General features: G+C 43.4%; 1 protein-coding gene across 3 annotated transcripts in view; it reads right to left on the bottom strand.

Moving 5' to 3' along the window:
- FAT3 (FAT atypical cadherin 3) overlaps positions 1 to 18,525 on the bottom strand; it is a gene marked incomplete at both ends in the record, with an annotated part of 518,093 nt that overhangs the window by 59,751 nt on the left and 439,817 nt on the right. The window lies entirely within an intron of this gene.

The raw sequence follows: 18,525 nt of genomic DNA, 5'->3' as shown, positions 1-18,525 counted from the left end.
GCACATAAAAATTCCCAGTAGGGAAGGCTGTGAAATCCTGGGGTGGATTGCCAAGGGCATGTATATTCCTTCCCTTGAAAGATTTCTAAATGGAGGTGAAGTTCCTCTCAACTTGGCCAAATGGGAAGATGGGCGTTTTGGACATGGGACTGTCAATGTGGTCCAGTCCTGTAAGACAGGACACCTTGCTGCTAGCCCATGATCTGCCGAAACTACGCAAGTAAACCTGGACAAGTCACTTCACTTCACTGGGTCTCAGTTCTCTTCATTTTTAAAACGACAGAACCGAGATCAGGTGATGCCTAAGAGGATCTTCCAGCACTATGATTCATTTCCAAGTTAAACTAATGACACTGGTTTTTATTTCCAAACGACTACCCTTCTCCCCCAACCGCCCATTAAGTTGCTAGACGTGGGCAAAGGTGGGCCATATCGGCAAAGAAATAGTCCATAGACCCCTTGATCATGATGAGCTATTGAATTTTATGAAAAGTAAGAAAATCAACACAGCAGATTCATACCATTCAGTTAAATGTTCAGAGTTCACACATACAGCTCATAGCAAGACTCTTACACCCCAGGGAGAAATAACGTCCACGGCGAGGATCATCCCCAAGGATCTAATCCAGTGTCAGAATAACTCCGCTTTATGTTTGAGATTTTAAAGGTGTTAAAGTCAGCACCAAAACCAAATGGCAAGAGTGGGCAACACAGCAAGTGCACTGAGATTTTTTTTCAACTTGATCTTTAAAAAATGTTTTCTCCCCTCCTCCAAAGATCAAGCTTCCTAAATTAAGAAACCCAACAAGAGCTTACTTTGAGGTCTTATGTTGGCAGCTGTTTTGACTGTGCCAGGGCAAGGCCCTGTCTGTGACACTCATTGCTATACCCTCCTGTGACTGACTGCACAGGATCTGGCCTATAAGCAGCACACACAAAATGTGGGCCATACAAAATTGCTATAAACTGGATTTTAGAAAAGGGTTTAAATATATATGGAATACAGGCTGTATGCACACTTTGACTAATGATAAAGGCAGTGTTTACTAAAATACATTTCATCCTCAATATGTAATAGAATCTACAGACAAAGTGTGTATTCTTTTTTGAGGTCTGTATATATCTGGGAAAGAAGTAATTTGAAACAATAGCAATAAACTGACTCCAGTAACACTTTAAATTTTGGTTCTAATCATTTTTATATGAACTTCATTGAGGGGTCATAATTTACATACAACAACATGAACATGTTTTAAGTGTGCAGCTCATGAATTCTGACACGCACATCCCTGATTGAGATATAGAACATTTTAATCCTTAAAGTTCTTCATGTCCCATTGCAGCCAGGCAACCTAATAGATGGTTTTTGAACCAACGTTTTCTCCTGCCTTCCTGAATGCCTATTCATAAGCGCTTAAAATCTCACAAGTCTATTTAGATTTCATAGCTTTTATGACCCAGGCATGGTGACTAAGGCATGCTCTTAGTTAAACTATAAGGATTATCTTTAGAAGAAAAATGATAAACAAAGCTTTGGTTCTTGCATATGTCACTGCATTCCTTTGCTACGGCCTTATCCTTAGAGGACAGTAGTTACTTTTGAGAAGTGCAAGGGTTCTATCTTCCTCACAGGAAACACTGGCTCTGACCCTTCCATTTAATAGGATGAGGCACGGCACTGAGGGCAAGTGGAGCCCAAAGACATCATCCCTAACTCTAGTAGCTCAGCAATGTGACAAGGGATTACTTACATTAATAGCTTCCTGCATGTCTTCCCAGCTCCCCGCTCCCGAATCTACCGCCTGTCTTGAGGCAGGTTCCACAGCCAGGTAAGGCTCCCGTCCCCTCTCACCTAGACTGCTGCAAGACTCCCGACTACAAGCTACTGCAGACTCTACCCTCTCCTGGCCAATCTTAACCCGAGTGAAGTCCTAAAACTGGATCCAGTCTTGCTCAGCTGCTCAAGATGGTTCCTGACTTCTCACTTCTTACAGTCACAAGTAAAAACTTCTGAGAATGGCTTTCAGGCCTTTGAGCCTGGTCCCAGCCCACTCTTTCAGGGTCACCTTCTGCTCCACTTTCGTCATGTACTGTCTACTCCATGAGTTCCGGAAGACCCACATTTACTCCTCAGGCCTTGGCCCCTGCTCTTCCTTCTGCTCAGAAGGTTCGCTTCCCCTCCTTCCTTTGTCAAAACCCTACGTATGTGCAGGGTGTCCTCTGGCACAGTTTCCTTAATTCCCCAGTTACTGCCTTTTCTTTGGTCCCTTACCATTATTTTTGCATGATCATTAGTTATATTTATGTCTTCTATCCTACTCGATTAAGGTACCTTTTGGGCAGAGGGACTGTGTCTTATTGTCTTTGTACCCTGTACTGAGCTCAGAGCCTTGCACACAGGAAGAAAGCAAAGCATGCTGAACTGCAGAAGAAACAACCAGGGGACCAAAGCAGGTGTGCTAGCATGGCAATGCAATGAATGGAGGGGATATGCATGCACATGCATGACCACTGCAAATGCATGGTTAAAGAACTGAAGAAACTCAAAAGGGTGCAACACAGAGAAACCAGGAATATTTAGTATTAAAAATGTACATAATACATTTATGATATATTAAGCACCCTCATTTTTTTCACTGTCTGCATTTATGAAAAAAAAAACACACTTGGAAACTACCCAATTTTCCAAGAATGAGGACTGGTTCAATAAAATCTAATACAAACATATCACAGAATACCTTTACCTCATCATATGAAAGTGTAAAAGAACATATAATGACACTGAAATAAAGGGAGGGCAAAAGGAGGTTTACAGTTGTGAGTTCGTGAAAGAGTTTACTCTTCTATTATTATTTATTAAGTATTGTGTTATTTATTACAAACAAGTATAAACCTACTTTTGTCCAGCCCTGTATGTTGCAAGCCAGTGAAAAAGGCAGGTTCCAAAATAATATCTAGTTTATGAGCCACTTTTTGTAAAGTAAAAAAGGCAGAAGGTACTTCTTATCAAAATGGCAACAGTGGTTAGAACGGACTTGTTTTTCCTTTTTGCTTGTCCTTCCAGATTCTATGCAGTGGACACAGATCATGTTTGAAATAAGTAAAATAACTATTACAAACATCACATACACGGAAAATAACTCTTTAATATCACTTTTGGAGAGAAGTCTAAATTTCAAGGTATTTCTAGGCTAATTTAATGCTCACCACACATACCAACTGGAATAGTTGTAGAAAAAGATACTTATATATTGTGTAAGCGTTCTTTTTCTGGGTATCTGCATTCCTCATTTTAGTTTGTGCTCAGAAAGACACTAGCTTTACTTAGAAAATCATTTTTGTGAAAAGTCTCATTATAAAGTTATCTCAAGGGATACACTTTTTGGCCAGTTTTTTAACACTAAAATTAAGCCATAGAATTTTTAGGCTGGCCTAAAATTCTCCTTTCATTGTCTGTGGGAGGCAAGCAAAACCCTATTACAGTGGAAGAACTCAAAGTGACTGCTCATTTCTATCTTTAAAATATGCCTGCAGATGCCAGGAAATAAAACGGAAAGTTGCCATGAGGAGGTCCATGGAATTGCAGTTACTTCTCAAGTTAGAAAGGACTTTTAAATAGACTCTCTATTTCTGTTTTAAGTGCCTTTTAAACGTTTTTCACTGGGTGATGACTAACCCTGGCACTTTCCCATGGGCAAAATACCAACTCTGGGGTCTGCAGTCCCTTGGGTCTTTAAATGGTCAAAAGAAAGAAAAAAAAAAAAGACAGAAGGCAGCACCAGTCACAGAGTCAGAGAGATCCTGACGATACCATAAACCTCCCGGCGACTTGCCAGATGGGCTGGCACCAGCTCTGCTGGGTAGGATCGGCGACACGCTTTGAGGTCCCATGCAACAGAAAAATGTGTGGAAGATGTTAAGGAGTTCAACCAAGCAATGAACCAAGCCAGGGGCCCTTCTAAGCAAGGCGCTCTGTATACCCACAAAGCTGGCCTCATTGCTGAGCGAGACCACTTCCTGTGATTTCTCAAAGACAGTCCATCTGGGTATAAATTCTTTCAACTTTGCTAGGCCTGGGATAGTTAAGTGTAAGTAAATTAATTCATCAACGAAGTGTCCAAAACTCCATCTCTATTGATGCACAGAACTTCTATGCTGCACTGCTACCTAACAATGATATTCAAAATGTTTCCTGCGTGGTTTTAACTTAGTATGATAGTTGTATTCATTCATTCATTCATTCATTCATTCATCCATTCAATAAAGATTCCTAGGACTTTGTCGCATGGCAGATATTGGGGATGCAAAGAAGGATGGGTCACCCTTCCATCCTCAAATGGCTCTCATTTCTCAGGAGACAAACATGTATATAGTTGATTTTTGGAGAGGGGTGGCCACGGGAAGTTTCCCAGAGAAGAGAAGAACTGAATTGAATCATGAAAGAAAGACAGGAGCTGTCAGGAGTACTGGAGTGGAAAAGAGACCAACAGAATGAGCATTTCAGGTGATAGGAACACATGTGAGGGTGAGAATGATGTAACTGCAAGGTGTACTCAGAGAAGGGTCCAGGGTTCAGCCAGAATTGCTGAATTAGAAGTTTGCAATGACAGGAGCTGAAGCTGTCTATTTTCAGAGCCACCAGCAAACTAGCAGCGCTGTTACAAACAATTATAGCTACTAGTAATCTAAAACCTGGGCATACAATAATGGATACATTTGCAGAGAGAGAAGGACGATTGGAAGGAGCAAGTTGGAGAGGGTATGTGGGTGGGAGCCGGTTTTTAATATGTGGGAAGTTATGCAAAGAGCTCCCAGCAGATGATGGACAATATAATTGTGCTTGTCAAGGAGGCTTCACAGGGTGAAGTGAGAGCGTATATCCTGCAGCAAAGCTGATAAGCACACTCCACTGAACCTCATCACAGCCTGGAAAGGCAGGGAGCCAAAGGTGGGGGATCCTTGGATTCTGCACAAAATGCCCAGGGGGAGGTGGAAATTCCCCCAGACACCCTAGCACTCCCTTAAATCCATTGTTTGCATTGCTGCATGTTGGATCAGGATTGATCCAGTTGAGCAGCTTGGAGGCACTACCAACCAGTGGCATCTATGGATGAGTGTGAATGGGTGAGCGAATGGGAATGGACCAACTGTTCCATTCCCATGAGAATTCCTGCCCAAGATTGACTGCTAAAATGTTTCACTAAGATGTCCTTTTCTGAAAGGAATTAGCTATTTCATTTGACAACTAGTGGTTTTTGTTTTGTTTGTTTGTTTGTTTTTTTCTCCCTGCTTGGAAGACACTGGATTTTTAAGAGAAATAATAGCGTATATGTGTCAAATGCAAAGATTCCTAAACCAGGCAAGGCATCACAGTCAAGTAGAAAAAATATATATGTAGAGCCCTACCCTAGACTTTCTGAATCAGATTTTGGAGATGGATCCCTTGCCTGTTGGCTTATTTTTGACTGTTTACTTTAAAAGCTTCCAAGGGGCTGCTGATGCATAACCAGGGCTGATAATCAATTTGTCTGGTTTGGGTGCATTATTTTATCTGCTGCTGGATTCTGGAATTTGGGATAAGGTGGTTCGTAGGACCCTAATCAACAGAAGGTATCTTGTTTTCTTGTGCATGGGGAGGGTGTCACTTTGTATTCCCAAATTAAGCCGCCGAGTGGCAGAAGACATTCACATTATCTCCAGTGGAACTGGAGAGGGGAACGCTCAGGTTCTGAGGATTCCTGCAAGAAGGACCCTGGAACACATACGCTAGGCAGGACCTTAGGGGATTTAGGTGGACTGTCTAACTCAGTTCCCCCAACAACTTGATAGTTCAACAGACATGTACTGGACGGCTGATGCCAGTGCTGGCGACACAGGTTATCTGGCCAGTGTCCCAGCTTCCCAGGAGCTCATGGTCTGGTGGGAAAACAAAACAAGAAAAATGAATATCTCCATTTTCCCAGAGAAGAGGAGTAGACTTCAGAAGGGTTGGGGAACTTATTTAAGGTCAGACAGATAGTAAGGTATGGAACTGGGATATTTAACCAGGTCTCATCCCAAAGCCACTGTGTGAGGTAGCTTCCCAAAATGACAGGCAATGTGACGCAGAGGTGACGAGGTGTCATGGCCCCGCCTTCTAGCTGCATGCACTGCAGAAGGTGTCCTGATGTAAAGCATTCCGGGAGGGGCTTAGAGGACCCCAGAGCCCTTTACTTAGGACCACTCTCCATTTAACATGCCTTCGAAGAACCACTTAAAACTCTTTGAACCTCTGTTTTCCCATCTGCAGGTGGGAGTATCAAGATCTATTCTTGCCACAGTAAGATTACATGTGGTAAGTGTTTGGGGCTCTCTGGAGAAAGGCTTCAAATGTAAGATGATATTGTTTAGATATCTACAACAGACAAAGGGCTTTGACCTCAATGTGCTTGAGAGAGTGGCCCACATCTCTCCGTCTTTAGGGGGATGATTTAATTTTTATGGACATTTTAATAGTCCCTCAACTGTCTTCAAAGATTTAATACTTCAGAGAATAACAGAGCTTTGGGAAGAAAAAAAAAATCACTGACCTATGCAGCTTAGAGGTAACATTTTCTAAGGTGTTAAGAAAGATACAGAATATATGATATTTAAGAGCAGATGGGCTGAATTCAGAATTGAGTCCTTCGTGAAACATCTTCGGGTAAAATTTCTAGAATGTAGGAGAGAGCACTGGACTGAGTGTGCAGATAGCCTGCTTTCAGGCCCACTCATCTTGGGTAAATCTCTTTGTCCCTGGGTCTCAGTTTCCTCTTCAGAAGAACAAACTGATGGTTGCCAGAGGTGAGAGGGTGTGGGGGGACTGGGTGAGAAATGTGAGGGGATTAAGAAGTACAAATTGGCAGTTACAAAACAGTCATAGGGATGTAAAGTTCAGCATAGAGAATACAGGCAACAGTACTGTAATAACTATGCATGGTGCCAGATGGGTACTTTAATTATCTGGGGAATCACTGTAAATTATATAATTATCTAACCACTATGCTGTACACCTGAAACTAATATATAATAATATTGAATGTCAACTGTAATTGAAAAATAAAATTAAAAAAAAGAAAAAGTATTTTTAAAATAATTTTTTATTTTTTATTACAGTTGATGAACAATATCATATTAGTTTCAGGTGCACAGCACAGTGATTAGACATGTATATAACGTATGAAGTGATCACCCTGATAAATAGAGTACCCATCTGGCACCATACATATTTATTACAATATTATTGACTATATTCCCTATGCTGTACTTTAAATCCTTGTGACTATTCTGAAACTACCAATTTGTACTTCCTAATCCCCTCACCTTTTTCACCAAGTCCCCCAATCCCTCACACCTCTGGAAACCCACAAAGTGTTCGTTCATCTTGTTTGGAACTCTCAATGCTTCCAAGGCTTGTATGTCTATTTCTTTCACCAGAGAAGTTTTCCATCAATATTTTTTCAAGTAGGTTTTTAATTCATTGCTCTCTCTCTTCTCCTTCCAGCAACCCCATAATGTGAGTGATGGTATGCTTGAAGTTGTCCCAGAGGATCCTTACACTATTCACATTTTTTGGACTGTTTTTCCTTTTTGCTATTCTGATTTGGAATTGTATGCTTCTTTATCTTCCAAATTGCTGATTTGACCCTCTGCTTTACCTACTCTACTGTTGATTCCCTGTAATGCATTTTTCATTTCTGTTACTATGTTCTTCATTTCTCACTGATTCTTTTTTGTTTACTATTTCCATTTTTATGTTTTCTATCTTTTTGTTGAAGTTCTCAATAATTTTATCTACTCTTTCCCTAAGTCTGTTGAGCAACCTTATAATCAGTGTTTTGAATTCTACATCTAGTAGATTGTTTGTCTCCATTTTGTTTAGCTCTTTTTTTAAAAAAATATTTTTATTGATTTCAGAGAGGAAGGGAGAGGGAAAGATAGAAACATCAATGATGAGAATAATTGATCGGCTGCCACCTGAATGCCCCCTCCTGGGGATCGAGCCTGCAACTCAGGCATGTGCCCTTGACCAGAATCCAACCTGGGACCCTTCAGTCTGCAGGCCGAGGCTCTACCCACTGAGCCAAACCGGCTAGGGCTGTTTAGTTCTTTTTTCTGGAGTTTTGTTCTGCTCCTTCATGTGGGCCATGTTTCCTCATCTCCTGATTTTGGCCGACTCTTTGTGTTTGTTTCTATGTATTAGGGTGGAGCTTCTATGTCTCCCAGTCTTGGTAGAGTGGCCTTATGTAGTAGGTGCCCTACAGGGCCTAGTGGCACAGCCACCATCATTCACCCAAGCTGGGCTCTCTAGGTGTGCCCCTTGTGGACTATGTGCACGCTTCTTGGTTGCTAATCAATGGGAGAGATTTACCCCTAGGTGGATCAACTTCAAGGACTGACTGAGACCACTGTGGAGAAGCTGCTGTTCAGAGGGAGACGCCATGAATCAGGACTTGTTTCATGGGCTTCTGGTACCCTGATGAGTCTGCCCCTTGAATGTGCTGCTCATGGAGATAGTTGGATGGTGGTTAGGTGTGGTCTGAAGCTGTATATTGGGTGGACTGGTCTGGGGCTTCCTAGGAGGTGCAGGCCAAGATCAGTCACAGCCTGTGCCTTGCATTAGTGTATTCATTGTCCTTTGCTCCATGCCAAATTACCCCAGAACATCACAGAATAAAACAACAAATATTTATTATCTTATGGTTTCTGTGGGGCAGGAATCCAGGCATGGTTTAGATGGCTATCTGTGGTTCAAGGTTTCTTATGAGGTTTCAGTCAAGCTGTTGGGCAGGGCTGCAGTTTCACCTGAAGGCTCAAATGGAGGTGGGTGTAGGTCTACTTTCATGCTCACTCATGGAGTTGTTCACAGGCCTTGGTCCCTCATCATTTGGGGCCACTTGCAGGGCTGCCTCAGAAAAGCTCAGCTCTTTCCCCCCAGGTGGGTGACCCAAGAGAAAGAGAGATAAAGAGAGAAAGAGAGAGAGAGAGAGAGAGAGAGCGAGAGAGCGAGCTATGCATCAAACTGTACCCCCTCCTCCAATTCATATGTTAAAACCCTAACCCCCAATGTGACTATATTTGGAGACAGGGCTTTTAGTAGATAATTGAGGTTAAATAAGGTCATATGGGTGGGGTCCTAATCCAATAAGATTGGTGGCCTTATAAGAAGACAAAAACAGAGAGGACTCTTTCTCTCTCCAGGTGCACACACCTAGGAAAGACTATTTGAGCACGAAGAGAGAAGGTGGCCACCTGCAAGCCAGGAACTTGATCTCACCAGAACCTGACCATGCTGGCACCCTGAACTTGGACATCCAGCTTCCAGAACTGTGAGGAAATTAATTTCTGTTGTTTAAGCCACTCAGTTTATGGTATTTTGTTATGACAGCCTGAGCAGATTAATATAGAGAGTCCAAGACGGAAGCCACAGACCTTTTGTGAGCAGTGATATCATTTGCCATGTTCTATTAATCAGAATTGAGTCAGTAAGTCTCAAGCAGAGATCTGTGACTACCAAGAGGTGGAGGTCATTGGGGGCATCTTTAGTGGTTGCCTATCACAGAGGGGAAAATTTACATCTTTATTTTCATTAACCTCTGACTTGATTTAGCATCCAATTCAATTATAAATGTAGGCAACAGATCACTGTAGTATGAGCAGTTCCTGTGATTTTGTAACCAATAGAAATGATATCTATTTTCATATTATTTTACAGATGTTGTACATGCCTCTATTTACCACTACTCCAAACTATGGAAGTTATTAGACCTACTGTGATAGGTCTCATCCTATCCAATAAAAGAGTAATATGCAAATTGACCATCACTCCAAAACACAAGATGGCTGCCCCCATGTGGACACAAGATGGCTGCCACAAGATGGCCAGCAGGGGAGGGCAGTTGGGAGGGACCAGGCCTGCCAAGGAGGACAGTTGTGGGCGATCAGGTCAGCAGGGGAAGGCAGTTGGGAGGGACCAGGCCTGCAAGGGAGGGCAGTTGGGGGTGATCAAGCCTGCAGGGGAGGGCAGTTAGGGGTGACCAGGCCTGCAGGGGAGGGCAGTTAGGGGCAAAGAGGCTGGCAGGGGAGCAGTCAGGCATCAATAAGGCTGTCAATGGAGTGGTTAGGGGGTGGTCAGGCTGGCAGGCAGAAGCGGTTAGGGGCAATCAGGAAGGCAAGCAGGCGAGCAGTTGGGAGCCAGCAGTCCTGGATTGTGAGAGGATGTCCGATCCCAGTAGGATTGGGCCTAAATGGGCAGTCGGATATCCTTCGAGGGGTCCCAGATTGGGGAGGGTGTAGGCTGGGCTGAGGGACACACCTGCCCCATGCACGAAATTCATGCACCGGGCCTCTAGTATTTAATATAGTAAAGCAGAAACTCATATTACTACATAACAACTTTAAAAAATATTTATTTCATTTTTAACCTTTTGTATTTTATTTTATGCATTATAAAATATCATTCTGAGAAGCAATCTGTAGTTATCCCCAAATTGTCAAAGTATTCCTGGCACAAAGTGATTAAGTGTTCCTAAGCAAGGACCCCTCAAAGCCTGGGCCTGGGAATGCAGCATTACTATCCCCTGGGAATTACTCTCAAATGTAAATGGTCAGGTCTCCTCCAAGACCCATTGAATCAGAATCTGGGGTGAGTTCTAGCAACCCCCACTTTAACAAGTCCTCTAGGTGATTCCACACGGCTTGCACATAGCACAGGGCACCAGCCATCCATTGAGAACCACTTGTCTAGAGTCTCTTATTTAGAGTCCTCCTTTCCAACAAGCTTCCAGGTGATACTCATACTGTTGATCCAGGGAATACTTTTTGAGGACTGTTGCCCTTGACTGAAACATAAGTAGTAGCTGTATATCTGTTAACCAAACCTCCCTTGGCCCTGCCGCTAATTAGCTGGTAGCTCAGGGCATGCTAACCCCTCAGAGTTTATTCATATGTTAAATAGAACAACAAAGTGTATGCCAGCTTGCAGGGTTGTTGTGAGACGTGGAAATAACATATCTGCAGTACTTGGCACACGTGTGGTATGTCCTAGAAGCTGAAACCGTTAACCGTATTAGCCACATCATTATTATCACTTAAAATTTTACTAAGCAACAATCTTGCCTTGTGGTTGGCATTTTACTCCCTCATTTCTTGGTGACTCCTTCTCACTTTCCCCAGAAACAAACTCTCTGCATTCTCCTCAGAGGGCCCAGCCCAGCTGCTGCCACATCAGTCTCCGGAGATGACAGAACCTCTCACCAAATGCAGATGTCTGAGGGCAGATGTGTGCCTCCCACTGGGTTATCCTCAGCCTCTCCCCTTTTCATCTTCTGAGTATCAGGTTTTCCTTTCTGCTTCTCTCTTTTTCATTTCTAAGGTCAAGTGTTCTCTCTGTGTTGCTGAGGCTAACACAGTCGCAGTGTCACCCTCTCCTGCGTCTTTGGGACCTGCTGGGGCAGTGTCCCTTCCTGCTTCCTGGCCGAAACGAGTGCTCACCAGATATCCCATGGCTGCCCCCACCTTTCCTACCTCACCCAGACTCGTTCTGGGCAATGGACAGCGACAGGGTGACAGGGGCCTCTCCCTTGGCTGAAGCTGGTGTGTCTCCTTCTTCCCTCTCTTCTCCTGCAGTGATGACCTTGGGAACCAAAGGTCAAGAATGTGGTGCTGACAAGATAGAGACCAGATCTCCATGTCACCTGTACTTCACATGGGAAAGAATTGAACTTTTGCTATGCTAAGCCCCTGAGACTTAAAAAAAAATTAGCCCAGTGTGGCCAAGCCAACTTGGCTGATATAGTCCTCATTCTCTCTCTCTCTCTCCCCACCCCCATCTTGCTCAGTCCCACCCCCTTTCTCTCTCTCACTACTGGATTTTTCCCTTGTTCTTGCCCATCCAAATTCAAGCCCCATCCTTTAATACCCAACTTATATGCTAATGACACTTTGTAGACCCTTCCTAAGTTGCCCCAGTTGAAAATTCATTGCTCACATATCAATGTTCCCAAGGGAACCTGTACTAACATTTTATATGTGCTGATTAATCCTTAGGAAATTCCTACTTTTGCCAATGCAACTCTATTATTATAACATTTACTACCTTATTCCTTGAATGTTCTTTTGTGCTATGACTGTAAACCCCTTGGGGGCAAGAGCTCCCCACTTTGTCACAAGTTGCAAACTTATCCTAACATTTTTTTCTGAAGGACTGTATTCTTTAATTTCCTATTACCTCCCAATTTTTCTTCTTTCTCTCTACACCAAGTCCTACTTCAGGCTACCTATTCTGTTTCTGTTCATACAGCACCTTCAGCTTGTGCCCATGCTTGACATCTTGCCTAACCTATCTTCCCAAAACTTAGAGAGTTCACATCTAAAATATCTCATTGCACCTTTTTTAAAAAATTCATTTTTATTTTCAATTATAGTTGACATCAATATTATTAGTTTCAGATGTATACCCCAATGATTAGACATTATATATCTTACTAAGTGATTATCCTGATAAATTTCATACCCATCTGACATGATATAGTTATTAGAATACTAGAGGCCCGGTGCACGAAATTGTGCATAGGGTGGGGGGCCCTTCCCTCAGCCCAGCCTGCACCCTCTCCCATCCAGGACCCCTTGGGGGATGTCTGACTGCCGGTTTAGGCTTGATCCCTAAACCGGCAGTCGGACATCCCTCACAATCCAGGACTGCTGGCTCCTAACCACTCACCTGCTTATCTGCCTGATCATCCCTAACTGACCTCCTGCCAGCCTGATCACCCCTAACTGCCACCCTGGCTGGCCTGATAACTCCCAACCGCCTCTGCATGCTGGCCTGATGACTCCTCACTGCCCCCCCCCTTCTGGCCTGGTTGCCCCTAACTGTCCCCCCTGCTGGCCTGGTCACCCCCAACTGCCCACCCCACCCCCGTCGGCCTGGTCACCCCTCACTGGCCCCCTCTGCCAGCCTGGTTGCCCCTCACTGCCCCCCCTGCCAGCCTGATCACCCCTCACAGCCCCCCTGCCAGCTTGGTCACCCCAAACTGTCCCCCTCTGCCAGCCTGGTCATCCCCAACTGTCCCCCCTGCTGGCCTGGTCACCCTACGCAGCCTGCTGTTCAGTTGTTGCATGAGGGCATTCTGACAATTTGCATATTACCCTTTTATTAGTATAGATTATTGACTATATTCCCTATGCTTTCCCTATGCTGTACTTTACCTCCCCATGACTCACAGACACAGAGAACATTCTGCTCCTTCTTTTAAATCCCAAAGCCACCACTCTAATTTTGGCCCTGTGGTCTTCTTCAACCCCCTCCTACAAGCTTTTCTTACCCACATTTTAGAAGCTTCTATCAGATTCACATTTCTAAAACCTAGGGTTGATGATGTCTTTTCTTTTCTTTCATTAAATATTTTTAATTGATTTTTAGAAAGAGAAGGGAGAGGGAGAGAGAGAAACATCAATGTGATAATGAAACATCAATTGGCTGCCTCCTGCATGCATCCCCAATGGGGATCGCGCCTACAACCTGGGCACGTGCCCTGACTGGAAATTGAACCAGCAACCTTTCAATGCACAGGATGACGCCCAACCAACTGAGCCACACGGGCCAGAGCGATTTCTTTTCAACCTTGTTTTAAGTACATGATTCCCTTCATGAACCACCATCCTCAGTCCCCAGACTTTTTTCTCACCTCATTTCCCTCTTTCATCCTGCACAACATGATACTCTCCATTTAGTTGGGTCCACCATTCCCAGCTTTATGACTTAATCTTCCTGAATGCCTTCCTATTGAAATCCTGGGAGCTCTGCCTTTTAGTAATGCATGTGTGTTCCTGACTCATGCCCTTCTCTACTGCATATTACCCGAGGCCTGTCACTGCTTGTTCTTCATCTGTGCAAATCTTGCAGCTCCTTCTGTGGCACCTATTACCTAGTTACTCATTAAATATCTGTTAAATTGAATGGAAAATAGCTGTAATGTGTGTTATGAGCCTCCAAGTTCCTCTGAAGCCCCTGAAAGTAGTTCTGTGCCTTCAAGGAAACATTTTACAGGAAAGGAGTGAGTTGCTCATTGGAACATTTCTTTGCTTTATGTCTCTCATCCATAAGAGGAGAACCATGTCTTACTGCATTTCAAATATCTGGAAATTGGACTCTCAATAAAACATGGTCTATAGCATATATTCCAGGGCAAGTTTACATTTTATTTTCATGTCATTTTGCCTAAAATGGTCACAGATTTTAGCTCTGAACTTTATCACTTTATATTCCACTAGCGGCCCGGTGCACAAATTTGTGCACAGGTGGGGTCTCTCTGGGTGGCCTGTGGGTATCCGGCGGAAACCTGCAGTCCAATGCCATCTGTAGCTCCTATCTGCTGCTCCCACTCATCCCGGTCTCACTGTGTCTGCTGCGGGCTTGCGCCCAATCAGTCCTGATTGGGAGAGGCTCATGCTGCCACAGCAGCGCTCGCCAGCCACGAGCCCTGCATCTGGTGCCCTCTCGAGGGGAGTGGTCTGTGGTATCAGGCTGAAACTGGCTCTCTGACATCCCCCAAGGTGTCCCAGATTGTGAGAGAGTGTGGGCCAGGCTGAGGGACCCCACCGGTGCACTATCGGCCTGGGGAGGGACAGCAGGAGGGCTCCAGGGCGTGTCTGGCCCATCTTGCTCATTCCCAATCAACCGGACCCCAGCAGCAAGCTAACCTACCAGTCAGAGCATATGCCCCCTGGTGGTCAGTGCATGTCATAGCGACTGGTTGACCAGTTGACTGTCTGCCCCCTGGTGGTCAGTGCACATCATAGTGAGTGGTTGAGCGGCCTTAGCATATCAGTAGCATATTATGCTTTGATTGGTTGAACAGTTGACCAGTCACCAGACGACCAGACACAGCATATTAGGCTTTTATTATATAGGATTTGCTTGAGTAAAAAAATCCTCAAAAATTGGAACCTGGTAGACTAAATTGTAAGATATTAACCCAAAGAACAAACGTCTCCTAATCTTTACTGAAAAGATTGAGTTTTATAAATGCTAGGTTGTATCATGCCATCAGTTCATGGGATTGAAGATATTTCCATTTTATAGGAAAACTAAGAACTTAATGCTAAAATCTAGACAATTGCCATGCTATTTCTTAGAACTCCTAAAATGAGTATTGAAATTATCTTGTCTGCCTCTGGTTTTATTTTATTCCTGACCTAGGCAGTTACTTTCAGGTAAAGGAATATGCTTAACAAAAGCAGTTTCATGAACCAAACAGCCCTATCATTTACACAAGTGCAGCCAATGTTCTTTATGAGAATCAAAACCAACCGAACAGCCTGGATGGATCTCAAGCATGATGCTGAATGGAAGAAAAAAAAAAAAAGCCAATCTCCAAAGGTTACAAACTCTATGATTCCATTTAAGTACAATTTTTGAAATAACAAAATCATGGATATGGAGACGAGCGATTGCCAGGGATTAGAGTCTAGAAAGGAAGTGCAGGGAGGAGGTGGGTGTGGCTATGAAGGGGTTAATTTGCTCTTCTCCAGATAGCTTAGTTCTTTTATTTTTAAAAGCTTAATAAGTGCTACAAAAACTAGGAAAAATGAGCCACGATCTGGTATCCTAAGCTGGAGCCCTGTGGTGGATGAATGTGGTGCTGGTTACACAAAGCTGCACAGGTGATGAAGTTACACAGAAACACACACACACACACACACACACACACACACACACACACACACACGCACACGCCCAAATCTGATCGTTTACTGCAGTTATGGAGGATTTTGTCATTGGGGGAAAGTGCTGTACATTTTTTTTTTTTTTGCAATTTCCTATGAACCTATAATTATTTCAAAATGAAAAGTTTTTTAAAATCCAGATATTTCCTTGTCACTTTAGAGAACAGGCCTCTGAGAGCAGCAATAACATAAGCAGGTGAAGTGGGTGGGAGTAGGGAGGCTGAGAACTGCCGGATATGAAGGAGGCAGCTTTGATTTGGCTCCTCCCGCTGTGGGGCTGGGCACCTGGAATTGCTGAGGCTTCCGAGGGCTGTTGCTGTTTTTATGAAATGCCAGAAACTAAAGTTTTCATGTAAAAATTTCCTGACTTTCATTAACAACTAATTCAAACTTTTTGAACACTGTATACATGCCATACTAAATATATGCAAGGGCTGGATTCAGCCTAATGATTCCTGTGCAAAATTAGCTTCAGGCCAGAGGTTCAGTTTGACCCTGAGATGAATGTAGCCTCAGTACGCAGCTCCTGCTCCTCTGTGGTTCCTTACGAAAAACAAAGAAATGGGTGTTCCCAAGAAAGTAAGAGTTCTTCTCTGGCCACTGCTGAAAATGGCATGAGCCACCAGTGAAATTCTGGAGACTGTCGGTTTGATTACAGCTCAGTATCACACAACCGCTACTGGCTTCTGACCCAGACCTTTACACCCACTTCCTTAGCATGGTGCCCGGGACAGAGCAGGCGCTCAGTTTGTGTTTTTTGGAAGTGTTAATTTGTTCTTCTCCAGATAGCTTAGTTCTTTTATTTTCAAAAGCTTAATAAGTTCTACAAAAACTAAAAAATGAGCCACGATCTGGTATCCTAAGCTAGAGTTTTCCTGAGGCCCCATGAATGCTATCTATACTAATAAAAGGGTAATATGCAAATTGGTCACGATGCCCTCAGTAACAACTGAACAGCAGGCTGCATGGGGTGACCAGGCAGGCAGGGGGGTTAGTGAGGGATGACTTAACGACTGACCAGCAGACTGTGTGGAGCGACCAGGCCAGCAGGGGGGGCAGTGAGGGGTGACCAGGCCAGCAGGGGTGGTAGTGAGAGCCTACCAGGCCGGCAGAGGGGGACAGTGAGGGGTAATCAGGCAGGCAGGCAGGTGAGCATATAGGAGCCAGAGGTCCTGGATTGTGAGAGGGATTGGGCCGAAACCAGCAGTTGGACATCCCCCAAGGGGTCCCGGATTGGAGAGGGTCCAGGCTGGGCTGAGGGGACCCCGCCCCCGTGCACAAATTTCATGCACCGGGCCTCTAGTTTATATATAGGTGTCAGCAGCACTCACAACTTCTGCATCTATTTGACATTTAGTGCAAATGAGCAGAGGGAGGTGTTGATAAGGTAATTGTTCTGGTTTTGATCCTTTAAAGACTTTATCATCTCTGCCCTGCTTAAGGCTCAGAGTCTAGCCATCCTTTCTTCTCTGATTCCCAACAAGGACAGCCTACTCAGCAGAAGTAAAAAGGGGTGGGGCTAATAACTTATTCTTCACTACACCACATGGTGAGTCAGTAACATCGCCCCATCTTTCCGTCTGAAACATCACGTGCACTAATCAGACTCTTTCTGTCTCAGTCTCTAGTAGATAGAGCGCAGCACCCCCCAGTTCCTTCATGAAGAAAATGAGTAGAAAAATCCCAATTTCCTACAACTGGAATTTTAATTCAATTTCATTTTAATTAAAATGTATTAAACCTTAAAATTTCATCTATGGCCCAATTACACATTGTCAAAGTCAAATTGAAATAATGAAAAGATTCATTTGAATGATTTCTGTCCTCTTTCTCCCTGCCCCCCCTAAAAAAAAAGTCTGCTAATGAGAGTACAGAGAATGCTTTCTAATCTTCCTTTAAAAAAGAGCATTTGTAGGTATTGCATAATTATAAGTAAATAAGAGTCTTTTCCTATTTATCATTTTTTATCAAGCTTTGTAATATGCAGATTTTAAAGGATTGGTTCTCAGCCTAGAAAATTATGCCAATGAGGTAAGAGCAATAATTTAAAGAGTAGCCACTAATTTCTCTAAGGGGACATATGCAAAGACCCTGGACTTTACATCTGTTTTCAACTAATTATTCTGTATTTACTTTTCCATTAGTCCAGTAATTTTTCTTTCAAATCAGAATTAAGCAATAAGACACTGAATTACATAAAGGCCTGTTTAGCATAGCAGACACACCCCATCATTCCCTAGTCCTCTGATTTACAGCTATTAAAATGCTAACCAAGAAGCTGTCTATATGCCCTTTAGTATTTATATTCCATCATGCAGTCACCTCAGTAACCTATTCATTCTCAGAAGGACTACCTGGCAATTAACTCCAGTCTTTTCCAACTCACCATCTCATTATGTAAAGTGGTTTTGAACATAAACTTTATTAGCAACTTTCATTCTAATTTCTTCTTATTTTACCTACGCTCAGCCTGCCTGGAAATGTCAGTTTATATGTGACCAAAATATTCTGGAAAATGGCAGTTTAAAACTGTCTGCACTGGACAGGCAGCACATTTCGTAATTGGTCTTTGCACTATGGGGCACTAGCATAAATTGAGATTGTCATGTCTCAGCTGAAGCATGTGATGCAATTTTTTACAGAGATGGAAATGAATTCTCCCTGCCACACAATACGGCATTTTAACTACGTTTAGGAGGAGCGAGCAAGTAAGGAAGCTGTTACTTTTATTCTAAAGATTAAAAAAAAATTCAAAATTCTTGGTTAAAAGGTAAAGGA

Source organism: Cnephaeus nilssonii (genome assembly GCF_951640355.1).
Source record: "Cnephaeus nilssonii genome assembly, chromosome: 13".
NCBI classification, from domain to species: domain Eukaryota; kingdom Metazoa; phylum Chordata; class Mammalia; order Chiroptera; family Vespertilionidae; genus Cnephaeus; species Cnephaeus nilssonii.
The sequence above is the reverse complement of the archived record's forward strand: the minus strand, read 5'-3'. Positions and strand labels throughout refer to the sequence as shown.